At 40.6% G+C, this 12,308-nt stretch overlaps 1 long non-coding RNA gene across 1 annotated transcript; it reads left to right on the plus strand.

Moving 5' to 3' along the window:
* Positions 1–660: 660 nt before the first annotated feature.
* On the plus strand, positions 661–11,921 carry LOC120860205. The gene is made up of 3 exons (XR_005720265.1): positions 661–675; positions 5,123–5,125; positions 11,838–11,921. It is a non-coding gene; the product is annotated as an uncharacterized LOC120860205 (long non-coding RNA).
* The last annotated feature ends 387 nt before the right edge of the window (positions 11,922–12,308 follow it).

The raw sequence follows: 12,308 nt of genomic DNA on the forward strand, positions 1-12,308 counted from the left end.
GCAGAGTCCCTTGGACTGCAAGGAGATCCAACTAGTCCATCCTAAAGGAAATCAGTCCTGAATATTCATTGGAAGGATGGGTGTTGAAGCTAAAACTCCAATACTTTGGCTATCTGATGAGAAGAGCTGACATTTGAAAAGACCCTGATGCTGGGAAAGATTGAAGGTGGGAGGAGAAGGGGATGACAGAGGATGAGATGGTTGAATGGAATCACTGACTCAATGGACATGAGTTTGAGTAAACTCTGGGAGCTGGTGATGGACAGGGAGGCCTGGCGTGCTGGAATACATGGGGTGGCAAAGAGTCGGACACGACTGAGCAACTGAACTGAACTGACAGATAGTATATTTCCTTTTTATTTGCACCTGGGTATATATCTCCTTTCAATATCCTTTTTGTAATGCCACAACTTTCAGAAAACTAAGATCATGGCATCTGGTCCCATCGCTTCATGGCAAATAGATGGGGAAACAGTGGAAATAGTGGCTGATTTTGTTTTTCTGGGCTCCAAAATCACTGCAGATGGTGATTGCATCCATGGAATTAAAAGACGCTACTCCTTGGAAGAAAAGTTATGACCAACCTAGACAGCATATTCAAAAGCAGAAACATTACTTTGCCAACAAACATCCGTCTAGTCAAGGCTATGATTTTTCCAGTGGTCATGTATGGATGTGAGGGTTGGACTACAAAGAAAGCTGAGCGCCAAAGAATTGATGCTTTTGAACTGTGGTGTTGGAGAAGACTCTTGAGAGTCCCTTGGACTGCAAGGAGAGCCAACCAGTCCATTCTAAAGGAGATCAGTGCTGGGTGTTCATTGGAGGGACTGATGTTGAAGCTGAAACTCCAATACTTTGGCCACTTGTTGCAAAGAGCTGACTCATTTGAAAAGACTCTGATGCTTTGAAAGATTGAGGGCAGGAGGAGAAGGGGATGACAGAGGATGGGATGGTTGGATGGCATCACCGACTCCATGGACATGGGTTTGGGTGAACTCCGGGAGCTGGTGATGGACAGGGAGGCCTGGAGTGCTGCGGTTCATGGGGCCACAGAGTCGGACGTGACTGAGCGACTGAACTGAACTGAACTGGTTGCCACTACTCTACGTTCTACATATGTTATCTGTTTTACCACTTAGAATAGCTCTGCAAGGCATTGTTACACCTTATTATAGATAAGACTTGAGGAGATTAAGACCTTCACTGGAGACAAGAGCAGAGTCAAGATTTCAACCCAGCACTTCAGTCCTGCAAACCTTTTCTATCCTGACTACATCGCCCTGCCTCCTCAAGTTAGCCTGGACAGTGTAGCAGGGGCCAGGTTTTCTCTAGTCCAGGATTTGGTAGATTCTCACTGCTATCTCTTCTGCTTCTACCCTCATGGAGGGTATAGGACCACACTGGGCAATGGATAGATAACCATTCTGTCCCTGGTGACAAAAATAGTTTGGTTGTCTTTGGTCTATCAAGTTCTTAGCAAGTGGGCTTTGGTTGTGAAAAGGGCTATATAAAAGCAGTGACTAAATTTGGGCCGACAAGACAGGAAAGCTGTCCTACTTTCTAATGCACTTGGCTCATTCTCAAGAAATAAACATAAATAGCACTGTAGCTTGTTTGTGATTAAATGCCAATTTCTTGCATGAAAAAGTTGACCTTTTAAAAAATAGCTTAAAGTAAGCCAAGTATCACAATGAACTATCAAAATTACTTCACCCTTGGTTAAAATGTGCCTTTTCTCTATGCCCCCAGTGAAAGGATGGATCCACGAAAGCAGTAAATTAAGAGTTCAAAGCACTTGGGAATGCTGGCTTTGAACTGAACTAAACATTAAGCAGCAGCAGAAAAATGCTTCTTAACTGATTTTGAATTGCAGCCTTCTTTTTCCTATTTCCCCCATTTTAGGCCTCCTGTCTTCAATTCTGAATATTTATTGTTAAAATATACTTACCAAAGGTAGGTTAGTTCATCTTTGTGGCTTTCATGATAAAGAGTTTCTCTTGCTTATAAATTGACACCCCAAATAGTTTTGACTCAAGTCTAAACAAGACAAGCATATGGATTATATTTGTTTTGAAATAAACATGGCTTTAAGGCTTGTCTGTGGTAGAAGTAGCACAGAGGGAGAGAAAAATACAGTTTGGCCTTTTCTAACATCAAAACACTTGGAAATGTTTGGGGTCAGTTACAGCCCCAGCAGAACAGATGTCTTCATTCTTTGAATTATCCTGTCATTCAGCCAGAATCCTATATCTCTAGTCAGTTGCAGGGGGGCTGGCTGGAAACTTTCCTGCTCACTTTCCATCTGCCTCCTACCCTCTGGTCCTTATTTTATGGTGGAAGTTGACTATAGAGCTATCAACCTATTAATCTAATTTTTCAGATTAAATTATGCTTTTGCCCTTGGGATCATTTTTGTCCATGTGTGATCCATAGACCCAACGAGTGTGTTAGAAATGCAGATATCCAGCCTCCATGCTAGTCCTAATGAATCCACACCTTTGGGTAGAGCTTAGGGATCTGCCTTTTAACCAGATTCCCTAACACACCAAAGTTCCAATCACTTTGTATTCCAATCACTTCATATTAACTAAAGGTTTAGTCTTTCAAATTGTTAGCCTATGCATCCTTGGGCTATATATAGGTAATAATAATTTTAGTACTGCTTAAGGTTTTAATTCCACTAGTGTTTATTGATCTCCTACATTTGTGCCAGGCTTTTTCATGATCACAATTTCAGATAATGATAATTATCCAGTGAAGTATTTTATCTCATAATAAAGATGAGAAAGCTGAGGCACCCAGATGTTAGGTGACTTGTTCATACAGGTTTACACAAATAGTTAATGGTGGAAGTAAGATTGAAACAGGTTTCTGACTTCATAGCCCAACTTATATTTCTGCTCTCATTGTTCTTTTGCCTAAATACCGAAATCAGATTGATTCTATTCTTTGCAGCCAAAGATGGAGAAGCTCTATACAGTCAACAAAAACAAGACCAGGAGCTGACTGTGGCTCAGATCATGAACTCCTTATTGCCAAATTCAGACTTAAATTGAAGAAAGTAGGGGAAACCACTAGACCATTCAGGTATGACCTAAGTCAAATCCCTTATGATTATACAGTGGAAGTGATAAATAGATTTAAGGGACTAGATCTGATAGATAAAGTACCTGATGAACTATGGACTGAGGTTCGTGACATTGTACAGGAGACAGGGATCAAGACCATCCCCATGGAAAAGAAATGCAAAAAAGCAAAAATGGCTGTCTGGGGAGGCCTTACAAATAGCTGTGAAAAGAAGAGAAGCGAAAAGCAAAGGAGAAAAGGAAAGATATAAGCATCTGAATGCAGAGTTCCAAAGAATAACAAGGAGAGATAAGAAAGCCTTCCTCAGTGATCGATGCAAAGAAATAGAGGAAAACAACAGAATGGGAAAGACTGGAGATCTCTTTAAGAAAATCAGAGATACCAAGGGGACATTTCATGCAAAGATGGGCACAATAAAGGACAGAAATGGTATGGACCTAACAGAAGCAGAAGATATTAAGAAGAGGTGGCAAGAATACACAGAAGAACTGTACAAAAAAGATCTTCATGACCCAGATAATCACGGTGGTGTGATCAGTCACCTAGAGCCAGACATCCTGGAATGTGAAGTCAAGTGGGCCTTAGAAAGCATCACTACAAACAAAGCTAGTGGAGGTGATGGAATTCCAGTTGAGCTATTTCAAATCCTGAAAGATAATGCTGTGAAAGTGCTGCACTCAATTTGCCAGCAAATTTGGAAAACTCAGCAGTGTCCACAAGACTGGAAAAGGTCAGTTTTCATTCCAATCCCAAAGAAAGGCAATGCAAAAGAATGCTCAAACTACAGCACAATTGCACTCGTTTCACATGCTAGTAAAGTAATGCTCAAAATTCTCCAAGCCAGGCTTTAGCAATATGTGAACTGTGAACTTCCAGATGTTCTGGTTTTAGAAAAGGCAGAGGAACCAGAAATCAAATGCCAACATCCACTGGATCAACAAAAAAGCAAGAGAGTTCCAGAAAAACATCTATTTCTGCTTTATTGACTATGCCAAAGCCTTTGACTGTGTGGATCACAATAAACTGTGGAAAAGTCTGAAAGAGATGGGAATACCAGACCACCTGACCTGCCTCTTGAGAAACCTGTATGCAGGGCAGGAAGCAACAGTTAGAACTGGACATGGAACAACAGACTGATTCCAAATAGGAAAAGGAGTATGTCAAGGCTGTATATTGTCATCCTGCTTATTTAACTTATGTGCAGATTACATCATGAGAAATGCTGTGCTGGAAGAAGCACAAGCTGGAATCAAGATTGCCAGGAGAAATATCAATAACCTCAGATATGCAGATGACACCACCCTTATGGCAAAAAGTGAGGAAGAACTAAAGAGCCTCTTGATGAAAGTGAAAGAGGAGAGTGAAAAAGTTGGCTTAAAGCTCAACATTCAGAAAACGAAGATCATGGCATCTGGTCCCATCACTTCATGGGAAATAGATGGGGAAACAGTGGAAACAGTGTCAGACTTTATTTTTTGGGCTCGAAAATCACTGCAGATGGTGACTGCAGCCATGAATTTAAAAGACGCTTACTCCTTGGAAGAAAAGTTATGACCAACCTAGATAGCATATTGAAAAGCAGAGACATTACTTTGCCAACAAAGGTCCGTCTAGTCAAGGCTATGGTTTTTCCAGTGGTCATGTATGGATGTGAGAGTTGGACTATAAATAAAGCTGAGCGCCGAAGAATTGATGCTTTTAAACTGTGGTGTTGGAGAAGACTCTTGAGAGTCCCTTGGACTGCAAGGAGATCCAACCAGTCCATTCTAAAGGAGATCAGCCCTGAGTGTTCTTTGGAAGGAATGATGCTAAAGCTGAAACTCCTGTACTTTGGCCACCTCATGCGAAGAGTTGACTCATTGGAAAAGACTCTGATGCTGAGAGGGAATGAGGGCAGGAGAAGAAGGGGATGACAGAGGATGAGATGGCTGGATGGCATCACTGACTCGATGGATGTGAGTTTGAGTGAACTCCGGGAGATGTTGATGGACAGGGAGGCCTGGTGTGCTGTGATTCATGGAGTCGCAAAGAGTAGGATGTGACTGAACTGAACTGAACTGACTGAAGACCCTGATGCTGGGAAAGATTGAATGCAAAAGGAGAAGGGGATGGGAGAGGATGAGATGGTTATGTAGCATCAATGACTCGATACACATGAATTTGGGCAGACACTGGGAGATAGTGAAGGATTGGGGATCCTGGCGTGCTATAATCTATGAGGTCACAAAGTGTCAGATACCACTTAGCAACCGAGCAGCAACAATTGAGCTTCTACCACAATCAGGTACTGTTCTTAGTGCAGGAAATGAAGTAAGAGAAGAGGAGACCCTTTCCCACGAGACCCCATTCTCATGGGAAAAGACAGATAGTAAACAGCTCAAACGCACAACAGCACCCCATTAAAGAGCATGTGATAAATGGAGATTCTAATACAGAAAAATTATTCTTAATCATCTTTTTGTCACATAAAACTAAATAGGACACTGGTAGTCTTTAGGGCTAATAAAGTTCTTTAGTTTTTATATCTAGCAGATGATGTAAGAATTGCCAATAAATCTTAATTAATGAGAGTTGTTACCAAGGAAATATATAATCTAGAAATTCACTTCTATCTCATCAACAATCTTAGCTATGACCCACTGGTCAGACAGGAAAGAAATTTTAACGCTGTTTGTATACATTCTTTCCGATTACCTTGAGCATCTTGGTCTCCAGATAATTGGAAATGGATCTGAAAAAGAACAGAAGTGTATCTTCACTCTTGAGTTAGTCATGGAGTCACATGGGCCCTATGCTTGTTATATTTTGAAACAAGCTTGAACAAATGCCTTTCTGGCCCTTACCAGAGAGCACTTTTATTTACGTCTTCTACCTCAATTGTGGTTCTGCATTTCCTGAAAGCAAAATTAAAATGAGTGACTAATGTGAAATAGAGAGGGAGGGAGGGAAGGAGACAGAGAGAAGCCTCCCATGTCTTTTCCTGAATCCAGTGAGGTTGCCTGACAACAAAGCTCTTAAATTGCTTTCGCCTCTTTCCCTGTTGAAGTACCTTCTTTGAGTTTTACTTCTCCAGGCTCTTTAGGGAGTTTATGAAAGGAATAATCTCTGAGGACTCTTTTTGTCCCCTCTCAAAATGGCTTTTGAGACATTGCTCCTCTATTTTCCTAAGCAATTTTGAGGATTCATGTAAAGAGTTATTGGAATTTAATGCTCAGAGCAATTTTGTCCTCCTGACCAACCCCACCTGAGACGTCCTTCTCTGTGAATGCCTGGCTGAAGCTCCATTCATTCAGCTCAGTCCCTTCTTACTTGCTGTCCCCCTTCTCAGGAGCTAATTATCCCATTGTCTACCCAAGCTCTGCGTCTTGAACATGCCTTCTGTGGCTGAGTTTTTCTCAGTTTCCTTGTCTGTCTTCCTCAGTGTTACCCTGAGTTGCTGCTAAGTCACTTCAGTCGTGTCCGACTCTGTGTGACCCCATAGATGGCAGCCAACCAGGCTCCCTGCCCCTGGGATTCTCCAGGCAAGAACACTGGAGCGGGTTGCCATTTCCTTCTCCAATGCATGAAAGTGAAAAGTGAAAGTGAAGTCACTCAGTAGTGCCCGACTCTTAGCGACCCCATGGACTGCAGCCTACCAGGCTCCTCTGTCCATGCAATTTCCCAGGCAAGAGTACTGGAGTGGGTTGCCATTGCCTTCTCCTACCCTGAGTTACCCTGAGGGTAATAATCATGACTTAGCCATCTCTGAGTCCTTTCCATTCATCACAGTGGGCACCATATGTAACATTTTTAAAATTCAATCTAATTGGTGTAAGTTTGAGAATATACTAAGTTTTGAATCCTGAAGTTGTTCTGATAACTGAAAGTGACCGGGAAGTCGTAGAATCTGTCCCAGATGTCACCAAGGGACGTACAACTTGGTGGAAAAGGAGGCACAACACAATCGGGGGTGTTACAATGAAAGAAATTAATCTCTTTCCTATGAATAGTGCTAGACTGTTGAGACTGCTCAACAAACTGGTTGCAGGCATGGGTGGCTGTAAGGACTGCCTTTGCAGTTGTAACCCAGAATCCAGTCTCCCTCTTTTTGGTGATAGGTAGCTTATTTTGCTTTAGAGAATTATCTCTCTCCTGTCATCTCTCTTGTGGACTGCCAGTTAAGGCACCAGCTCTTTTAGCCGAAAAGGGGATATGTGGTGTGATGGAAGACCAATCTCTCATGAGAAACTGAATCTTGAAAACACAGACTAAAACCTAATAATGCTGGTGTTCGTTCATGTGTGGGTCCTAACCTGAAGAGACTGTCCTTTAGTTTCTGTTCCAGACGCTCAGTGGTATTTGTTCCTGACTCCCCTGATTGATTCATTCATTCACTCAACGAATATTTTGTATATTTTTTGAGGTCCCAGGGATTTTGTAGGTAAGTCCCTTATCTATCAGATGGGGCTGACATTCTACGGTGGTTCTTTACTTTTCCTCTTCTTAGAGCTACCTCGTATCCTTCTAATGCATTCTTTTTCTGCTGTGTGAGCTGAGCTGCTTTCCGTTGCTTGCAACCACAACCGTGGCTGATCCCCTGATCATGTCCACTGTCCTTACCTTCCCTATCTGACCCAGCTCCGGTTCATTTCACCACACTGCCAAACATACCCCAAAGCCCAGTTATACCACATTGTAACAGACCCTGGGCATTGGCTGATTGTTTTCAGATTTGACTATTTGATAAAGACACAGAGGACTCTGTAAGGACTCTTGGAGGATTCCAAGGCACAGTTTTTTTTCCCCCTTGGTTTATGATGCAGGGTACTTTCTCCTGGCTTTGTACACATTGTTCCTCCATATTAGAATGCTCCTCTTTTTCTCCCATTGCCTACCCAGGAAAATTCCATCTTTGAGATTCCGTTCAAAGATCACCGTTATTTTCAACCTCTGCCTCAACAGTTTATTCTATACCAGGAGCAGGGGCATGGACTTTAGGACCAGTTTGATTCATTCACTAGTTCTGTATCCTTGGGTAAGTGGCTTACACTCTTTGAGCCTCAGTTTGTTCGTATGTGAAATGGGGATAATAACACCTACCTCTCTTCAGGCTGTTGTGAAGATGGAATGAGATGGTACATGTAAACTGCCTGGCTCAGTGCACGATACAGAGCCCCTGCTTAAAGTATTTTAGTTTCTTTTGTATCAGTTTACGTTTCAGCAAGAAATGACACTGAAATTAGGATAATTTACAAAGTTGGGAAGAATACAAGGGAATTAAAGGGGATAGTGCAGTAATGTAGGATTAATAAGAGTGGAGGAAGAGCTGACACCAAGCCTGAAGGGACAGGGGAGGGAGATGTTTGTCCAGAATGTGACCTTGAGAAGATCAGTGAGCTGGAGTGGAGCGACATAGCTAAGTGACATTGCAGAAAGGGGGATGGGAGTAAATACTGTCTGCTCATTCTCCTCTCGTCTCCTCTCAGTGTTTCCAAAAGGAAGCCAGGGGCCAGGAGCCTGTTGATCAAGCCCACACAGGTCAGCTTTCCAGTCTATGGAGCAGGGCGAAGAGAATGGAAAGTAGGTTGGGAGAAGTGGACCAAAGGAACAGGGTTAATCATTTAATCTCACTATATTCAAGTACAGAAAAAGAAAAGAAAATTAGTTTAAGTGGCCCCATTTCATTCTTTCAGGTAAAATCATATAAAATTACTGTTTTGCAGGTAAAAAAGTGTGGTGTATTAGTACTTTCTCATGGCCAACACAATAGTCGTTCAGCCTGGTATAATAACTTATGGTCTCTTTATGGCTTGGTCCATAACCTCCTACTGATAACCCCAGCCAAGGCCCCCACTTTTTCCTACACTGTTTTATGCATAGCTGAAGGCTAAGGTTCATCTCTCTGACTATGGCCTCCCCAACACAATGCCTGAGTAAGATGGGCCAACAGCCCCAGTGTTCTGGATGTTTCTAGGGTAGTTGGTGGAAGAGGAAAAATTATCTGGAGCGTAACCTTCTTGACTTACCTCCATTTCCCTCTATAGTCCATCTACTCCTTGATCTAGGAAGAATAGATATTTTAGTGCCTCTCCTCTCTGACAGGCTGGAATATTGCCTCTCATTGTCTCCTCTTTCCTAGCCCTGTGACGTATTTAGCCTCTGTGATAAAAGGGATTATGAAGAAAAGCTAGCTTCTCTATAAAAATTAGGAAACAATTTAAAAAATTTTTATATTTGTCCCTGATTATAATTCAGAAGTCCCTAGAATAGTGTATTGAGTTATACCATTAATTTTTTAATTAATTTTTTTATTGAAGGATAATTGCTTTACAGAATTTTGTTGTTTTCTGTCAAACCTCAACATGAATCAGCCATAGGTATACATATATCCCCTCCCTTTTGAACCTCCCTCTCCTCTCCCTCCCCCTCCCACCCCTCTAGGTTGATACAGAGCCCCTATTTGAGCTTCCTGAGCCATACAGCAAATTCTTGTTGGCTATTTTACATATGGTAATGTAAGTTTCCATGTTACTCTTTCCATACATCTCAACCTTTCCTCCCCTCTCCCCATGTCCATAAATCTGTTCTCTATGTCTGCTTCTCCATTGCTGCCCTGTAAATAAATTCTTCAGAACCAGTTTTCTAGATTCTGTATATGTGCATTAGAATACAATATTTATCTTTCTCTTTCTGACTCACTTTACTCTGTATAATAGGTTCTAGGTTCATCAATCTCATCAGAACTGACTCAAATGTGTTCCTTTTTATGGCTGAGTAATATTCCATTGTGTACATGTACCACAGCTTCCTTATCCATTCATCTATTGATGGGCATCTAGGTTGCTTCCATGTTTTAGCTATTGTAAATAGTGCTGCAATGAACAATGGGATACATGTGTCTTTTTCAACCCTGGCTTCCTCAGGATATATGCCTAGGAGTGGGATTGTGGGTCATAAGGTGGTTTTATTCCTAGTTTTTTAAGGAATCTCCATACTGTCTTCCATAGTGGCTGTATCAATTTACATTCCCACCAACAGTGCAAGAGCTTTCCCTTTTCTCCCCACCCTCTCCAGCATTTATTGTTTGTAGACTTTTTGAGGATGGCCATTCTGACCAGTGTGGTGATATCTCATTGTGGTTTTGACTTGCATTTCTCTAATGATGAGTGATGTTGAGCATCTTTTCATGTGTTAGCCATCTGTGTATTTTCTTTGGAGAAATGTCTGTTTAGGTCTTTTTCCTGCTTTTTGATTGGGTTGTTTGTTTTTCTGGTATTGAGTTGTATGAGCTGCTTGTATATTTGGGAAATTATTCCTTTGTCAGTTGTTTCATTTGCTATTATTTTCTCTCATTCTGAGGGTTGTCTTTTCACCTTGCTAATAGTTTCCTTTGCTGTGCAAAAGCTTTTAAGTTTAATCAGGTCCCACTTGTTTACTTTTGTTTCTATTTCCATTACTCTAGGAGGTGGGTCATAGAGGATCTTGCTTTGATTTATGTCACTGAGTGTTCTGCCTATGTTTTCCTCTAAGAGTTTATAGTTTCTGGTCTTACATTTAGGTCTTTAATCCATTTTGAATTTATCTTTGTGTATGGTGTTATGAAGTGTTCTAATTTCATTACATGTAGCTGTCCAGTTTTGCAGCACCATTTATTGAAGAGGCTGTCTTTGCCCCATTGTATATTCTTGACTCCTTTGTCAAAAATAAGGTACCAATAGGTGCATGGGTTTATTTCTGGGCTTTCTGTCTTGTTCCATTGGTCTATATTTCTGTTTTTGTGCCAGTACCATACTGTCTTGATGACTAGCTTTGTAGTATAATCTGAAGTCGGGAAGGTTGATTCCTCCAGCTCCATTCTTCTTTCTCAAGACTGCTTTAGCTATTTGGGGTCTTTTGTGTTTCCATGCGAACTGTGAAATTTTTGTTCTAGTTCTGTGAAAAATGCCATTGGTAATTTGATAGGGATCACATTGAATCTGTAGATTGCATTTTGTAGTATAGTCATTTTCACAATATTGGTTCTTCCTACCCAGGAACATGGAATATATCTCCATCTGTTTATGTCATCTTTTCTTTCATCAGTATCTTGTAATTTTCTATGTACAGTTCTTTTGTCTCTTTAGGTTAGTTTATTCCTAGATATTTAATTTTTTTGTTGCAATGGTGAATGGGATTGATTCCTTAATTTCTCTTTCTGATTTTTCATTGTTAATATATAGAAATGCAAGTGATTTCTGTGTATTGATTTTGTATCCTGCAACTTTGCTGAATTCACTGATTTGCTCTAGTAATTTTCTGATACTATCTTTAGGGTTTTCTGAGTACAGTATCATGTCATCTGCAGACAGTGAGAGCTTTACTTCTTCTTTTCTGATCTGGATTCCTTTTATTTCTTTTTCTTTTCTGCTTGCTGTAGCTAGGACTTCCAGAACTATGTTGAATAATAGTGGTGAAAGTGGACATCCTTGTCTAGTTCCTGATCTTAGGGGGAATGCTTTCAGTTTCTCACCATTGAGAATAATGTTTGCTGTAGGCTTATCATATATGGTTTTTACTATGTTGAGGTAGGTTCCTTCTATGCCCATTTTTTGAAGAGTTTTAATCATAAATGGGTACTGAATTTTGTCAAAGGCTTTTTCTACATCTATTGAGATTATCATATGGTTTTTATCTTTCAATTTGTTCATATGGTATATCACACTGATTGATTTGCATCTATTGAAGAATCCTTGCATCCCTGGCATAAACCCCACTTGATCCCGGTGTTTGAGCTTTTTCATGTGTTGCTGGATTCATTTACTAAAATTTTGTTGAGGATTTTTGCATCTATATTCATCAGTGACATTGGCTTGTAGTTTTCTTTTTTTGTGTTGTCTTTGTCTGGTTTTGGTATCAGGGTGATGGTGGCCTTGTAGAATGAATTTGGAAGTGTTCCTTCCCCTGCAATTTTTTGAAAGAGTTTTCGAAGAATAGGCATTAGCTCTTCTCTAAATGCTTGATAGAATTCTCCTGTGAAGCCATCTGGTCCTGGGCTTTTGTTTTTTGGGAGATTTTTGATCACAGCTTCAATTTCAGTGCTTGTAATTAAGTTATACCATTAATTTTTTACCTTACTGGGAACAAATTAACAAAGATCCTTTCTTTGAGAGTTAGTTTTGATAGAAGTGGGGAGGAAAGAAATCTTATAGTCAAAAGCATTCATGACCAAAAAAAAAAAAAAAGTGCAAATGAAATATTAGGGA

The sequence above is a fragment of the Oryx dammah genome, unplaced genomic scaffold, assembly GCF_014754425.2.
Source record: "Oryx dammah isolate SB20612 unplaced genomic scaffold, SCBI_Odam_1.1 HiC_scaffold_11050, whole genome shotgun sequence".
In the NCBI taxonomy this organism is placed as follows: domain Eukaryota; kingdom Metazoa; phylum Chordata; class Mammalia; order Artiodactyla; family Bovidae; genus Oryx; species Oryx dammah.